The sequence below is a fragment of the Charadrius vociferus genome, unplaced genomic scaffold, assembly GCF_000708025.1.
Source record: "Charadrius vociferus isolate BGI_N301 unplaced genomic scaffold, ASM70802v2 scaffold97, whole genome shotgun sequence".
NCBI classification, from domain to species: Eukaryota; Metazoa; Chordata; class Aves; order Charadriiformes; family Charadriidae; genus Charadrius; species Charadrius vociferus.
The window spans coordinates 3,215,006-3,233,540 of NW_009649316.1; positions in this window are offsets into that span (position 1 = coordinate 3,215,006).

Consider the following 18,535-nt stretch of genomic DNA (forward strand, 5'->3'; position numbering starts at 1 on the left):
TGAGATGAAAAGGAACATTTTGCTGCTAGTTTATATCCTTTCCTGAGGAAGTGCAGAAAGAGAAGCCAAAGCTTTAATTCTTCTAAGCTATTCTTTTTATTTTTCTTTTGATACACATTTTTACCCATAGGCATCTTGCTTGCTAGCTGTTCTTGCCAGTCCCACAAGCACTTTGGAACTCTTCTCAAAGGAAGCTTCTTCCTCGTCATTACCAAGTCTCTGTTTGCAGAGAGCTCACTGAATAAAACACGCTCATCTCTAACTTCTTACTGTCTTTTCTACTCATACCTTCTGCAAGTTTTTAGGGTGTATGGGGTACTACCCACAGCACTGCAACACGCATTGTGTAGTGTGGTTGTTGGCAGAGGAGGGCTGTCCTCTGTGTTATTAAATACCACAACCAAAGCTTAAATACTGTGCTGACATGAACTTCATGAACACAAAAGAGAGGTTCACAGGTTGGTATAAGTAGCAAGGATCCCGAAGAGCGCATTCCCTAGGGTGGTATCTGTGCTCGAAAGAAAATCTGTTTGCTTCTGTTCCTGCCTTGAGTGAAGAGGGACAGAAACAAGACTAGCTGCTATGATCCACAACTGCAATACAGAAATGCTCTACAGGGCAAAGGAGTGGTAGGATAAGCGCTACAATAGACAAGCAGGCTCAGTCAGCACATTGTTGCAGGCAGATGACATGCCAGCAGAAGAGAACAGCAGTCCCAAGACAATTGTGGCTGGCCCACAACCTCGGTCTATGTCAACTCTGTGGCCTGTAAGCCAAAGGTTTGCTTTTTTTCCCACTCCCTTGCATACCATATGGCATGTCCAGCCTTACACAACTATGCACTTCTTCCTGGAGCTTTCAGTGAGTGAAACAAAGTCAGGAGCAGACTCCATATAGCAGAGAGTACGTTAGACATTTGACCTCAGAGCTGAACAAAGGTAAAGGCTGCTCTGACTTTGAAGAACCCTCCTGCCTCATTCAAACCAGCTTCCTTGAATGTCCTGCACATGTGACAGCATTCTGTGTCCAAGAACACAGCAATTCCCTTTTCTGGCCATCCAGGTAATTTTTCACAGCTATGTAGAAGCTCTTTATTTTTCTTGATGCTCTCAGTCTTTGCTGGTCCCTGTGGTAAATGACTATGGCACTTCATGCACTTCCTATCTTGCTGGAATTCATCCCATACAAGAGGCTGAAAAATCCCTTGTGGAACAGCTTTAAGGGAAAAAAAAAGTCTCCACTGGATTACAGCTCATTGAACATAGCAGAAGGTATTTAAATGAATGAAAATTATACTTATAACCAGATTGTTCTACAAAATCATTACTTTTACTGCAAGACCATTACTCTAGCTACTGTGCCTTTGTAAGTTATGCATCCTCTAATAATGGTCATGGTGTCAAAACAGTGAGATACATACATTATTTCTTCTCAGCCAAGAAATCAATTATAAGGCTGTTCATGAAGAATCTCCATATATGCCAATATGTAACCAGCATTAAATTCCTCAAATTAACTGGTCCGGGGTCTCTCTGCAGCAACACAGACTGTTAGAATCAGGTGTTTGGAAGAGATGAGAAACGGTTGTTCAAAATTATGCTTCCTTCACAGGACAGAGCAAGACTAAAGGGCAAGTCCAGGCTAATGCCTACCTCCACACACCATCAGAGAAGCCGGCGATGGAAAAGATGCAAGATAATTCAACCTTTCTCCCGGACACTAAACATCATAGCTAAAAAAGGAAAGATTTTCCGCGGGTGGGGAAGAAGTGTAGGAGGGAGTCTGGGAAACTTGACTAGGCCAAGTTTTGAGTGCTCAGCAACATCCTACACGCAGTATGGGATTCTACCCACATACACGAAAGCGTAGGATAAAAGCAGCCTTCCCCCCCCCCCGCTTCCCACCGCCGCGGCGACGTTGCCCCCCCGCACGGGCGGGCGGGCGGCCCGCGCCAGGAGAGGGCGCTCCAACACCAACCAAGTGCGGGGAATCGCATTAATCAGCACTTCCAGCTAATTAACGCTCCCATTAAAGGCTCGGGTTTTGCGGGGATTAGCTCGCTCGCACTCAGAGGCAGATACAGGCAGGAGAGAGGAGGTTAGGGCGCAGGTTACAGGCGCGCTGGAGTGAAGCGACAGCAGTTTATTTGCAGAAGCTTCTCTTTTTGCCTTCCTTTTTTACCATGCAGGCCAAATTCTTTGCCAAAGGGAAATGTCTGTCTTCCCCAAGGCAGGAATTGAAGAACATGACTCAGGCAGGCAAGCAATAAGGCTATTTCATATTCTATTTTATTCCTGGGGGCTGTGAGTTTCCTTGTTGTATCTACTGCTGTCCTTTTCCCAGTGTCCAGTAGCTACAGGGATGGACACATTGGGAAGCCACAGCTGCTCCTGCAGGAGTAATGGTGTGCTGGTTCCTGTCCTCTTGTTACGTTCCACATCCCATCTCTGCCTTAGCCCTGGCACGTCTCCTGCACAGCAAGGAGACAGCTAAGGGGCCTCTGCAAGTGCAGAGCCCACATCCCACCCACCTATAGTGCCCAGAAAGCCAGAAGCATCCCTCAAATGCCTGCATCAGGGATTAACGTGCAAAAGACTCTGCGCCAAGGACTCCCCCTGCCCCTAACCCATAATCTGACACGTGAGGTCTCACGTACCAGGCAGAAGCAGTGACATCCTTGGGCCCCCTCATCTAACCCTGAAGCCGTATCTAATTTCCAAGTTGGCCTTGCTCTGCACAGGAGGTTGGGCAGTGACCTCCAAAGGTCCCTTCCAAACCAAATGGTTCCATGATTCTAAGTGCTGATAAAACATCCTTATTCCCATTTCACACCACAGGGGCAAAAGGTAGAGAAAGGTAAATCAATTTGGACCAGATCACACAAGGACTAGAAAATTTTCAGGTTGAGCCAGATGTAAGAGGACCTGTAAGCAGATAGCCCCAGCAAATCACTGCCTGCCTCTCTACAGTATCCTGTTAACACTTTTTAAAAACTCTGTAAACAGGGGGTGGGATGGGTTATTTCAGATTATGTATGGGTTACACTCCTGGATTCACTGTACATATGAACATCAACAACTTAATTGATGGTGTATATCCATTCTGTAGGAAAATATGGCATTTGCTGATTAAATGATCAAGAAGTTTCCTTCAATGCTAGCAGGCAAAGGATTGTTACTTTCTGTCATTCAAGCTGCTCACTGGTGTGTGTCTGCTGGCTCACTCCTTTAAGTTCCAACACCATAAATCCAGAATTGGTTTATTGAATTCCCTGTGGCTTAATCAGCCTGCTTTTGTTACAGCCTGGTAAGAGAACTTGCCTTTAACTATCAATTTGATTTGATTGTATAGGTGTATTTTTTAAGAAGAACATTCTCCATGCTTAAACTTATTTTTAAACCATTATCAGTGTTATGAGGGACCAAATTTAACTCAAGAGTGAGTTAACATATAATAAACAAGTTTACTTTTACTTTGTTCCTGCAAATGCCCTGATAATATGGTGAGAGAATAAGTTTGACATAGTGGACGCCACTGTGAACTTGCACTTTGGACTTCCCAAAGTTCCTGGCCAGGCCATTTGCTCTGTGCCACACTTCCGTTTCCCGTCTGCAACATGCGGCTAATACTTCCCTGCCTGGCAGGGGCAGTGGGAGTAAAACCCTGCTAGGATTGCAAGATGCTTGAAGACTGCAACAATGAAGGCCATATAGGTGCCAAGAACAGATATGTATCTACATATCCAGACAGCTACAGACTTATTGTGACTCGATCAAGTTTAAACATTTTAAGATAAAAGCTGCTATTTCAAGCTTCTTAGGCTCAAGGAAATCCATAATACAAACAAACCATCAGCACAGAAATAACTGGGATTATTCACACTCAGAAGAAGTGAGAGAAATCACTTGTCAAGGTCACTTTTGAGACCTCAACAGACTGAGGAGAAAGCAAAAAAAATCCAATGTATGAAATCCATGACAGGAAAAATATGTAAGATTACAGCTTCTTTCCCCATTACTTATTCAAATAGAGAAAAAACATCCAATGTTTTATCTCCAGCTAAATACTCCTGCAGGCTGAAACACTGAAAATGAAAATGAGTTTATACATAGCAGGCCAAATTTACCTTTTCTAAAATGCTTTGACGAACATGTATGGGGCATAGCTTTGGTCCAGAATATTCACTCTTCAGGGAAAAGTCAGTTGATCTTGAAAGTACCACAGCCCCTCATTTGCCATATGTTGCTAGAGTGTCAGGAGACAACTGTCTCATTATTTACCCTCTCTTCAGCTCTGAGATGCTGGGCTAGTTGAAACTGCTGAATTACAAGGTTGGCTAGCTTTTAACCCACTGGCTAGAGATTTTCCTTCTAAGTGCTAGCACACAGGAAATTCTTATTTTAAAAAAGGCTGGAGTGACACTAACCGAGCCTTTCCATCAAAAGGAAATTCTGATCCATCAAAAGCACACAACTGGTCTTATTGCCACCTCCGCTCTCTTGTTTCAGAGTCTTAGATACACAGATGCCTGTAGTCACACCAATAAGCACCACCCTTCACCCAGTGCCGCACAGACTCTTACAACAGAGATAGGCCTGAGCTACAAAATTCCGGTCTGCAGTCTACCCTGCATCTCCCTAATTCTGGATTTAGAGTTTTGTTCAGCCCCAAATCTAATACAAAGAGTCACAATTACAGACACAGTCACAGAAACATAGACATATGAACTTCCCTAAGTGGGAGCTTCCAAACATATATGGGCTTAATTGGATCCTTATCCCCATAACTAATGACTAAAGGAGCGTGAAACTCAGTGTTACGCACTATGTGGAAAAAGAGCTCCTCAGTACTACCCTGGTCTTGCTAACGAGGATATATTTTGTGTGTGCCTGTCTGACGTGGACAAGCTGTACACTCGGCGTAATGGCTTACTGGTGTAATTATGCATGAGTTACTTGTTGCAGAGAAGGTCTGGGACCTTTCCTGTAGCGGATCAGTTGTTCTCCCACTTCTGCATTTCAGTGACCCGCTTTGGTCTGAGGCTTCCCCCTACCAGGTTGCTTCATTCCTCTGCGTCAGAATGCATGTGTGTGTGTTACGTAAAGCATGTGGGCACATCAGTGTGGAGTATTTACGCAGCAGCAAAAATGTCACATGTCTGTTTTGCAAGATATGGAACGTTTCATATGCAAGTTATTAGCAAGATATAGATACGGATAACGACATAGATATAGACAGGCATCTGTATCATTTTGGAAAATGTTGACACTTTCCTATGCATAGGGTAAGGCAATTTAAACCTACCAATTCCAGAGAAGAGGCAATATGCGGGTCTTAGATGTTGTTTAAAGGATGAAAACATTTGGTGAGAGGTCTTAGATGTTTAAAGGATGAAAACATTTGGTGAGCTCTTGGTTTGATAGCTGGAGCCAAGCACCGCTATTCAAAGCAAAATGATAAAAATACAGTAGTGACAACCTTCTAGCCAACTATGGCAAAACAATTTCTCATACTATTTCTTTTTACCCTTGTATTTCACTCTTCATTTCTGCATTTGATTCCAAGTAACACATTTTTCCTTCTTTCTTTCAAAGGAGATGGAGATCAAAAAGCATTGCAAATCCACAGAATAGGTTACAGAGATTGCCAGTTACCTTTTGCTGCTGCTACCCTTCAACTGTAATAGAAACGTGAGAACACAGAACTGGAAAGGACCATCTGGAACCATCTGTGAGCCGTTCCTCGCACTGTAGGCTACTATGAATTAGATGTTTAATTGCAAACAGTGCATAGAACATCTACTCCACATGTCACAGGCCATAAAACAGTTCCTATGTAACACAATTAAGAAAGATGATGAATAATAATGAGCATCCAGAACTGTAACATGCCATAGAAAGAACATAGCATCAACAACATCCAAGTACCGGGGACTATCATCATTTTAGGGTAGAATGATTTTAAGAAATAAAGCATGAATTTTGCTGTAAGAAGGCAAAGCCAAAAAATCCCACCATCCACTACTCTGACCCAGGGGAAGATTTCTTCTTTACCTCAAAACTTGCAATCCGTTTAGCTGGGAGTGTGTGAATCAGATTCACCTCCCACTCACTTACAGGAGAGGAGTTCATGATGGAGGCATATGTTATTGCCTGTAATTCATCTCCTTTTCATTTTCCCCCATCAGTAGTACTACAGCCACTGTGTTTCAGCCATCAGGCAGGTCTGAAAAAGCTAAAGAAGCCCATACAGGGGAAGTGCAACCCTTGGCCAACTCATATGACCTGCGTATGTACTACAAAGATTTAAGGGTGTCATTGCAGTGCACTGATCTGCTGCCAGTGGCCTTGTAAAGAAAATACAACAAATATTTGAGGCTATGTTAAAGGTATAGCTGAAAAAGACAGTGCATCCATAACGCTTCTGTTTTGCGGGCTGGGCTGAAAGAAGGCCTTTCTTCCTATTCATTCCCAGTAAGACTTACTTACACAGTGTGACTGTTTCATCTAAAAAGGAAAAGTAATGGCTAATGGAACCGTTAATTGGATGGCTCTAGGGTTTGGGAGGATGTTATCTTCTAGGGTTAAGGCCAGGCCGAATCCCAGCAGCTTCAGTTTGCCACAATCATAAAACAGAGCATAAAACAACTGTCCAGAAGTGAAAAAAAAAAAAAGAAGCCTACTGCTTCTTTTTCTCTCCCCTGATCCTTATGGGCTGATCAAGAAAAATGTGGTCTGTGTAAATGGAAGGTATTCCATAAATACATTGAGTGGAGCTTACAGCATCCCAAAGGAGCTATTCATCAACTCCAACAGGAATATGTACTGGGAGGTATTCACTGAATTAAAAACAACAAAAAAAAGAGCTATCCACTTATCTCATCATTTGGTTATCTCTGATTTCAAGGAGTGCATAGAGAAATGTTAAGCCCTCACTAGACTTCTAAAAAGAGCTCCTAAGCCCAATGTCTTTTTTTCCCCCTAAGTACAGGAGAGATACCCAATAATTTCTGCATGCACTGTCTTGCATTAAAAGTACATTTTAATTACATTTATATTAAATGGGATTTAAAGAATATATTTTTACTGATTTAGAAAAAGCTATTAAAACCCAGATTGAGCAATTTAATACTCCATTGACAGACAGTTTTAAATACCATTGGCATGTACTAGTGTCCACTCTGCCTCAGCTTCAGCAGAATTTTTGTAATTAAATGTAAGATTCTTTAGGGACTCTAAAGTGAAAAAAAAGTCGGTCAGGGTTCAAGCTTACGAGATACTAAACATTTTCAAGACAGATCGAGTGTCCTCAATTTTATCTTAATGCAAATGAAAGTTGATGGTGCTCAGTATCTATCAGAAGTGCTCAGCACTTTGCAGGGTTAAATCCCGCAAGAACAAGCAAACAATATGCTCTGAATACTGACAAGCCTTTAGAAAACACTCTAATAATGACCTCAACCGTGACCTGGAGGGACTATTTCTTGTGGGACCAGAGATAATTCAGCCTCTGTGTGAGTTCACACTCGAGACTTTCCTGACCAGAAATGGTCAAGTTGTGCAAATTATGAGTTAGTGGTCTTAGGTTTCAAGATACAAATTACTGTCTGTCAGGAAGCAAGAGCTATAAATGAATTTTATTTAGGAGTTGAATAATGGTACAAAAAAAGGCTACTCTATCTGCTAAGCCTCTGTTCTCAGGACGCTTCCAGCTTCCATTGAGAAGGTCTGGAAAAAAGAACCCTGTTATATTGCACAATGTACTCAGCTCACAATCAGTAAGGCATGTTGACTCCACAGTATGTAGGAACTTCTGCACTCCGTTGACCACTGATGTATGGAGCATGCAAAGACTGGACACATTTTAAATTTCACTGAGGTACACACACTTTTTTTTGGTCTACAGCACAGAAGGTGAAACTAAGAAAACAAACGTTAGAAATCCACTCAGACTTGTGGAATTTATTAAGACAGTTTTGAAGCCAGCTCATCCTTCTACAATCACAAATGAAGCTGAGCATTATGCACTTCACTGACTGCACAAGATTTTTCCCACTAGTTGGGTACAATTAGCTTGGAAGTGAAGGGTGACAACATCTAAATGTCACACTTTTGCTATGCAGAAAGGCTTTGGGAAGGGTACCATGTAGGTAGAACTGTGATGGAAGGTTAGATCAGTGGGATATAACTGTCAAGTAAGAACTGGTCAAAAGAGCAAGACTGAAGAGGACCCTTTGTAGAAAGTGCCTATAGTTGGGAACCTTAATAACTGCAACTAGGCAGAAATTTGGCCTTGCTTATCTCCCAAAGACATTATGTCTATCCAAGTATTAGTCCTTTCAGCTTCTGACATACTGGTACACGTTCTGTCAAGAGAAAGAACTGCTTTTTCATCAGCCTCCTCCATTCACACAGATACCTTTCATCTAATGCTGACCCACCCATATCACTTTAACTGGATATAATACAGAATGGTGGGACTGCCAGAAGGCAAATAGATACACTTTTTATACCTTAGCTTGTGTGATTAAATCCCTCAGAATCAGAATGCTACCAGCATATAATGAACTTGCATCTTGTTAAATGAAAGGGACAGCAAAGTGACAGAAGGCAGTGGCTTAGTATGACACTGCATTGTAATGCAGCTCTGGGGAATAAAACTCAGATGAAATTATTTGGATGGAAAATTTTCAATTACATGCAAGTTTCTTCCAGACAAAAAATGTTGATATGTCTAAACTGGAGTTTAGTAGAAAAGGGCAGTTTTCCTGAATTTCTTTGCTGGGAAACAACGACAGAAAAAGTAACTGCAATTTCTGTCCCGGTAGAGGTGTCAATCATTCAGAAATTGACAAATGCGATTTGAAACCCTTTTCAAATTACTTTCTCAAATAATAATAGTATGAACATTTAGAAGAAATAAAAATGGTTAAAGTAGATAGAAAATGCCATAAACTGAATATTTTATCCAGATCCTTATTCTTTTGATCTTTAAGTTTGATTTTTTATTCTGTTTCAGCTTGGGAAATTTTTAAAAATTCTAACAGCTTTCATCCCTTACTCTTTTCTTACCCAATCCTGAGGACTCCAATAGACATAAAACTTACTTTTCCTTAACCATGGACTTGTATTCCATAAAAGACAAAAAGGCATCTGACAAAGGCTCCAGTTCTAACTGGGTGGACAAGGATACCAGAAGAAAACTAGGACTATATAGAGATGCTTTTATAGAAAAGGAACTAAGTATGAATGAATGAGACTGCATTTTGGAGGTCAAGAAGAGTGAAAATTGCCAAAAGTTGTATTGAGTCACACAGACTTTATGGATTCCCTGACTTTTCTTAAAGCAAACAGCAAAGGTCCTTTGTTCAATACAAATAATAAAATAACAGGAATTATTGTTGTGCAGAAAGGGTGGGGCAGGACTCAAGATATGGCTCCAAAAATGAACTGAGTGTGTTGCCACAGTTTTCAGCAAAGATGCAGTTGTTGAGCATAAAGGACAAAGTTATGGAGTGAGAATTTGTGATGGACACATCTGAAGTAAAAGCAAAACTGAAACAGCTAAGAATGCTCAAATCACAAGGTAACTGCCACCCTGATTGTTGGCCTGTTAAACAGTAAGCCTGGTAACAATCTGTTAGTAAATCTGTCAAGCTGTGGGAGCACCGAATTACTGGCAAATTTTGAATGTGGCAGCCAGAGATAATGGAGGGAAGTGTGATCCAGGCAAAAAAGGGCATTTGACTGATCTCAGGAGTATTTTAAAGAAAAGAATAATTGAGGGCATGCAGCTACATGAAGCTGAGTAGTAAACAGGTAAAAAGTGGACATGGTTTTATCAGCGGTACTTTGTGCCAGAACATCCACAAATCTTTCTTTGATATTAACAGCAATTTGCTAGAAATGTAAGAAAGTAAATCATATGATATGATGCTACAACAGAAATTACTGGGAACTTTAAGAGGAATTGTGCTTTAAAGATCAGTGATGTCCCAGAACAGAGTATGGAGAACTTTTCATATTTCCAAATCTTCTCCTTTAGGATGAGTAGAACTTCTGTCCCAGTGATTTTCTCAGGAACAAAATCTGAAAAATAAGACATTTTAATTAAAGTCTTCAGGAACTCCAAGAGAATATAATACAATGATGGTTGAAAATGGGACCTATGAATAGTTAGGACTAACAAAGGACTGCTAGGAGAAAAACCTTTGAAAGGCAGCTACAAAGGCCACAGATGATGGTTACAACAATATTTATATTACTGGTGATCTGAGCTGTCATCAGAAGAGACTTTAATTCTTAGATACAAAGAAGAAATATCCAAGAAGAAAGATGCCAGTCAGGAGTGATAACCAGCTTGGCAAGCATTACTAATGCACTAGAGTTAGAGAACTCTGCCCTGAAAGAGATGGGACTGAAATGATCAGTTTAGCAGGTGGAGGAGTCATCTATCCGTTACTTAGTACCAAACATGCCACATCTGATGGCACTGAGCACATAACCACTGAAAATGAAATACATAGTGTATGACCACAGCTGGTGGATCTCACAGGCCCACAGTGACAGCCATGCCTAGCATCAATGCCTCTGACAAACTCACAAGTCCCTTGACCCCTTCTTGACTGGGATGAGGGATGATGAGCAATGTTTAGTCTTTCCAGTGGCCTGTGCACTTACCTGCCTGAGGTGTCAGGAGTTGATCACTCTGTGAGCTCTAAGCAGCATGATGTTCCTCCTGTGCAATCACTGCCTTGTAGCACAAAAAAAGAGGCTAGTTTCAAGAACAGTAGAAAACTGTTTTCAAAAGAGAATCTCAGAAGAGACTCCACAAGGGATACTCCCTCAAAAATAATCTTAAAGGAATGTCACAGGCTGAAACTGAAAGAAGATGCAAAACCCTTGACTAGGGGGCTTTCACAACAAAAGTGGCAAGAAAACATTTAGCAAGACCCAATACAAACTGATGTCCGGCCTGGTGCACCTTCACGTGCAAAAAGGCAGTCTCAGTCATCTATACAAGTTAACTATATGAAATTAAGAAATCAACAGTGGGCCTCATCTACTTGAACGCTACAATGCAATGTTTCTTACGGCTCTACCCTACTATCACTACCATTAGGGAGATGCAGAGTGTTGTTGGATCAGACTCACTAACTCTGTTAGTGTTGCTGTTTGGTCTGAAGGAATGAGGTATGGCATCCGCAGTGCATGTATAAGCCGAAGAAACTGTGCTTGATAAGCACCAATTAACACGCAAACCCCAAACCCACAGGAGAATCCATGTAGACATGCTTGAAAAGTCCTCCTCATTTCTGTTATTTCCTAACACTTGCCTAGTGAAGCACTTGGCTTCACACACACAAAAAAATCATACTCACCTATTCACGTATATATACATGTATGTACATGTAATCATATATGAACATATAGAAACTCACTTAATCAAGCAAATACCAGAGAAAATAAAATTTCTTGCAACTTAAGTTATATAATGATGCTTGGTGGTGCATTATTTTGCAGCATGATGCTAATACGCATTCAAGTATAGTATCATGTGGAAGAACGCAAATACTGGAGTGAGGTTATACAGGGGCAAGTTATCAAATCTAGGCACGTTGAATTTTGTTGATAAGTATGTTAAGTAATTCCAACAAAATTCTAAGCTGGGCAATTCTGCCAACTTCTGACTGCCTATATTTTCCTTGAGATTTGAAATGGATACGGAATTCTGTATCTCCTAGGCTAAACCTTTTTGGCTGTGAATTTAACGTTCATGAAAGGTGCCAGATTAATGGCCTGGAGACCAAAATCTCCTTTGTGCAGAGAACAAAGTACATTACAGGCAAAAGCAGTGCAAGTTCCCTGCATTCTTCCAGTAACACTGTCCAAACTTGACACGGACAACTTCTTTTAAAGGTTATAGTATATTTTAAGGCAGGCTGGAGTAGAAAATTAGGCAAAATGGTATATATGACAAATAACATGATGTTAAATATGAACCAGACAGCCTTGAGGAGGACTAACATTTAAACATTATGGCAATTTATGGTTAATCTAAGCAGGCTGGAAGATTAAGCATGATCAGCTGACATGCGGTTAAGTGGCCCTTATCTATAGTAATGTGTATCCCTATAAATCACCTTATTTTATAGGTGTTCTTTAGTGTTATGATTTTCTTTTTTTCCTAAAGCCCTTAGTACCTGTTAAAACCATAGATTCTGCTGAAGTATTGAACAGCATGCTATTTCAATGCATATAAATTAGACACAGAGGAATGCAAATAATTGATAAGGGAAGCAAAAAGTATTAATGAAATTCCATGATCAATAGGCGTTAATTGCAAAAATAAATACTTCTTGTCCCAACTAGTTCATAAATCAAACAGAAAAGGAACACCAGCTATACATCAGTTCAAATTCCATTTGGAATTTTTCTATCAGCAATAATGGCAGAAAAAGAGCAAACATGCATGATAAATATTTTCGTTCTGTATTTTTCTGTAAAAAATAAAATGGGAGACTGAATGCATGTTTTATAATGGATTGCCTTTTAGTTCAGCAATAACTACAGATGTTGTTCACCATAAGGTATTTATGTTAACCATTCCCAGGTCAAATGCATTTTTCCAAGCAATTTTAAAGGAGTTGACTTCAGTGCTCCCTTATGACCTGAGTATTGTTTTTTAAGATTTATAAAATAAAGAAAAAATTCTGATTATTAGACAAAAGACTTAGTCTCATTACACTCTATCTTATTCTTAATGATTCAGCTAAGCCAAACTACCTTTTCCTAGATTTAAAACAGGCACAAAGGATGAGAATCGTTATTGCACATTGGGCACTTCGATGCTGAACGGGGCAAAATAACTGATTCTGGATTCCTTCAGTAAAAAAAGTAAAGAGTGAAAACATAAATAATACCAATCTGCATAGTTTCATGGAATACCAATAAGTATCTGGAATGCAAAATCAATGCGGTAAAATCAACACAGGAGACACTACGTGGGTTTGTATCTAACTAACAACTGGTTGATAAACTTAACAAACTTAACTATTCATGAAGAACTGCATAGAATAGGGTACTTCATTTTAATTCCACTGAAACTTCCAGTGTCTCAGTGTTACTTAGTATAGCAATTCAAATAGAAAACATGGAATACATGATATCATTACTGGTAACGGATAAAAGTAATGAAAGTTTGGTGCCACTGCTTTTATCTTGTAGGAGGTGAGGCTGGGCTATATGATGTTAAATCTATTATTCTGCAATTATATCATGTTGTGATGTTTTCTTGATGAACTACCCAGCCTATCTGGAAAGGGAGAGAGACCATCACAATTATTTCATATAACAAACACCATGAAATTGAAGGCCTAGAAATGAATGTTGACCGTAGCAAGCACAACCCAAGACTCACTCCGGTTTAACTGAAGTCAAAGAGAGTTTTGCTATTGACTATAATAGAAATTACATTAGATCTTTAGAGAAAAAGGTATATATTTGTGACCAATCTCTCCAATAATCTGTTCTGTCCAAAAGGAAATACACTTATTCTAACAGACAATATGGAAAAAAACCTCAAAGCTATAGAAATATCCATCTCAGTTTGCCAGGTCTTCGACCTGTCTGCCTAGTCCTTCCCATTCATTCAGTCATGGCTACTTCTTCGCTCTTTTCCCTTTGCTTTTTTCTCCAGTGTGAATGAATCATTTGCTCTAATGAAATAACCTTCCCTTAATGTCTAAATTCCTCTTCTCAACTGCACTTCTCTTGAAGTAAGAAGGTGTCTTTTGGCCTCAAAATGACTGAAACATGGAGTTAAAAGTGAAGGGTAGAGTCTATATCTTCCTTTGTCTTAGGGAATAAGTCAGCAAGACTAGAAGGACATCGGCTTCTTAGCAAATAACTAATTAAATATCCTTCAAAAAATCAACAATGAAAAAATTGCCCTTGAAATCTGGCTTATTTGCCTTTTTATATAGAAAGATGTACAAGCAGAAAGATATTTTATGTTATCCAAAACAAAAAGTAGAGCAGAAAATACATAGCAGAATCTACCAATGCTGAAACCGCATCGAGAGTATGACGATAGCCTGTATCTGAAGTGCTTTAATGTTATGCTATGGAAGATGATGCCTTCATTATAATAAATACCGCTAATGTTTTATATTGCAAGTGACTTCATCCTATGAGGATGCCCTGGAATGTCTCAGCTTCCAGTTCAAGATATTCTCTTTCATCTCTAAATAGATTACACCTTCAGCAGGTGTTTGAAATAGGCAGAGGCCTGTAGCCTCATAAAGAGGAAAAAAGGGGATGATTGGTCAGACACAGAAAGTGAGAGCTGGTAATTATTTTCATATGACACGCAAGAGATGTTATAGCAAAGCTGACTAAAGCTGAGCAGGAGTTAGCCAGTCGTCTTCAACAATGATGTCACCCAGTTCTTGCTTTCTACAAAGTTATGATTAATAAAAGGGGAGGATTATTACAGTAACTTACTCTTAGTGGGCAAGGGGTGACATCAACAGCAGCTGAGAAAACTGACCAAACTTAGTTGTGTGTTGTTGAGGTTTTTTTTCTCTAGCAATGACTAACAAGGGGCTAACAGCATCTGACGGCACAAAGGGCCCTTGAAACTGGAAGGATGCTTCTGGTGGAACATTTGAATGGGAGCCACCATTTTAACTCTTTGCTTCATTTTACAGTCGCAAGATGTTTCAGTTGGCCTACAGCAAACTCTTGCCTTTCTCTATTCATTAAACACACACACACACAAACTCAAAACTTGAAAAAAAACACCCCAATGGCCTTTCCAATATAAAGCTGGATGATCCCCATTTTCTGTCTCATCTGCTGGTATTATAATAACTTTTTTCTTCATTGCTAATTCCAGAATATCTTTACAAAAGGAATTTATGCATCTTTGGATCATGGATTTTAACAGCAGCAACACAAAAAAGTTAGACATGTAATGTAGAATACTGAGCCTCTTCTCTGGAAGAATGCTGTGTTTAATTACATTTTCTTTTTTGAAATTGATAGAGACTTACAGGAATCCTGCCTGCTATTTAATCTTTGCAAATTTGCCCTCCCTAAAATTAGACTTGGCCACCTGGAAATATTTACCAACTGAACGAAAATGCTCTTGTGAAAGCACCGCCAGTGTAAATTGAATTCTTACCCCTGCAGAGTAACAGCACTTGCATTATGCAGCCCTGTATACAACTATGAGGTGCCCCGAGAGAAGGTCAGGTACTTTGGACTCTTTCTATCAAGTTACCTTTTTCATGTGAGGTAGACAGCATTTGCACTGATAATAAAAAGGGCATATGACACTACTTTCAACCTCTCTGTCCTGCAAGCACTAGGAAAACTGTTTCAAGTGGGAGCTGCAGAGGTTTGACATTACATTACTAAAAAGTTCTCTGAGCTGGGACAATTCAAATGCCTTTTTTGAACATTAATTAAACAAAAGATAGAGTGTGCAAGCTAACCATTTACTTGTCCAAACACTAATAACATTGTGCTTCTCATTTTCACAAAGACATCTTGTGAGGGAAACAAAAAGAATTTTCTAAACTGAATCAGTGAATAATGGTCCCAATGGTAATATCTGGAAACTCAGCCAGAAGATGAGCTGAGGAGTACTACAGATACTGAAATGTTCAACCACACACCAGTTAACTGTATCCTAAACATTTTCTGTTGGAGGCTCTGTGCAGTTTGGAATGGTTTTACAGTCTGTAAGTAGGTAGCAACACATTTTAGCAAGTAGGGAGAAAAGCTTGGGAGCTATGGCAGGTTCCCATTTCCATCCTGATCACAGACTTCTTTGGTAGCCCTGGACAGTGAATTAAGCTCCCACCTCGTATCTTCCAAGTTAAAAAAAGACACATGCCTATTTCAAAGGATACAGTGGTGATTAATCAGTTGATTTCTGAAAAGATCTACATACTACCTGAATACCAAGTATTCATGCCACCAGTGACCAGTCATTATATCCCTTATACTTAACCTCACAGTTAGAACACAGTTAAAAGACAAGTTTAGATTCTGTGCAGTCCTTACTGTATTTTAGCCGATTCTTGAATCTCAGAACATGCCTGGGAACAATTTTATTTTTTTTTCTGGAGTGAACAGATTTTCAGCAGACGCCTAAAAATGTCTCACAACATCTGTAACTCTAGTAACGTATGTCCCAAAATGTCTATATTTGCATGTATAAATAGCTCATTGTATGTAGAGATCAGGTAATGAAACACCAAACTGTCACTTAAGCTGTTATTTCATTTCTATGATCTGGAGTGCTCAAAGGAAGCTACTGGGGTAGCTTTACTTAAAAGAATCACCTCCTGACTTTCACCCTTCTTTCTGAGTCAGATGTCATCCTGCAATTCCAGCCTCACAACCTGTTTCCATGTCCAGACGGTGACATGCATCAGGCTTCCCATAAAAATTAGGACATCCAGCCATCATACCTGGGCAATTCAGAACAGCTTTCCAGCTAGACAGCAGAGGCAGTCTTTCCCAGTGATTCAGCTTTGAGACTATGAGAAAGCAGTCTAACGTATACAAAAGATGTTTTCTTAACTTTTCATCTTAACCAGCGCTTGACGTACTGCTTCAACATCACTGGCTGAGGAAATGTTTCCAATTGCTTGTGATCAAAGTTAACCAATAATCATTACAATAATACTGAGCTCTGATACAGTGGTTTTGCTCTTAAAAACACTCACCAAAATGACTGTGAGGGGTCTGTTTTTTGTATACGACACTTTTTTCTGTTCTAGATCAGCAGTTCAAACCCAGCTTGTGTCAGTTGTGACTAAGGTGGTTATTCACAAGACTAACTTTTGTCTAGGGTAGATTTCCTTTGAAATTGATGGCAAGAGATAGGCTTTTCTGAGGGTGACTCAGGGCAGGAACAGTTAGGTCTCACTCTGAATCACCTTCAGGAGCTTTCTTCTTCTTTCCACAGCACGGAGACAGGAGCGCCTCACTACCACGTAAGGGCATGAGAAACTCCCTGCAGGGTCCTGCTGGTGGTCCATCTAACCCCCTTTTCTCATTCCAACAGTGGCAACAGTAGATGCTATTTGGAGAGAGAATGTGAGCCTGGCCGCTTTCCGCAGGCCTGTCCCTTCAAACTCCCCAGCATCCGCAATTGTTATATTAAGAATGTTAAAGGATACGTCCCTGCCTATTCCCTCTGGTAGTTTTTTATGGACCTTTTTGAGTCTTCTGATACTGTCTGCCTCCACGGCCTCCTGTGGCAACAAATCCCAGAAGTTCAGTCTCCATTGTGTAAGCACTGTATCTGTTTTAAATCTTCTCCTACTAGTTTTAACGAGTTCCCCCTAGTACTGCAGGATTTGGTGGCTAACAGTTCGGCATTCACCTTATCTGCCATCTTCATGATTTTCTAAACCCCAAGCATATCTTCTCTCAGCCTTCTCTTCCTCAAGTTGAAGAGTGTCTGCCTTTCAGTTTCTTCCTGTTGAGCAGCTGCTCCACAACCTTAATCATTTTAGTGGCTCTTCTCTAACTCTACTTTGTCCTTCTTGAGACGCGGAGACCAGAAATGTAAACAAAGCCCACCTTGTGGGTGCACCAGGACTTTATATAATGGCAAAATGGTGCCCTCTGTCTTGCTCTCAGCACTCTTCCTGACAATACCCAACATATTGTTGGCTTTCTGGACTGCCACTGCATATTAAAGTTATAAGTTTGGAGACCTCTAAATGATACCTCCAAGACCCCTCTCTCCCTTGGCTACAGATACCCTTTGGGAATACTTCCCTGAATGTCGCTTCCAGATTGGCTATTTGCCGATTTGTGTGAAAGGATTCACTTCTTTCAGTTCAGCTCCCATGCAAAGCAAGACAGTGCAGCAGGCAGCTCTGCTGAGCATCCCAAGAACTCGTTGGACCGAGGGCATGAGCTGACCTCTGTGTACCCAAGAACACGGGTGAGGAAGGCTGTCCTGTGGCTGTCCCTGCTGCACCTCTCCTGTGAGCAAGCAGATTACATTATTGTTCAAAGCTGTCAATTTGGCTCTGATCACAGGAGCTAAATTCAGTTTAAGGGGGGAGGGGGGAGAAAGAACCAGAACTAACCCCTCAAAAAGAATCTGCTTCATGAGAAACATCTGAACACTTCTTTGTTGGTTTTATACTTCCTAGATGCTTGGTTACTGTCCCTGAATGGGCAGCTTCAAAGGAGCAATTAAAAAATGTGTGCATGGACACACAGATGAGCCCTGTTTGCACACAAAAACTTTATTCTGAGCTACCTTATGTCACCCCTTTTAGCAGGAGTCATCACGAGGGCATGACACCAATAAGCAGACAATGAATAAAGAAAATAACTGTTTATAAGTTCATAGTTGGCATACAAAAGTTATTGAAGAGGAACTGATATTCTAGGCAACTGGCCATCTCTGCTGCCTATCAACCCTCTGTTCCCCCAACTGTTAGGGGCGTTATAAAGCTCATTTTAAAATCACTTCTATGAGACCTCTGAGCTTGGCA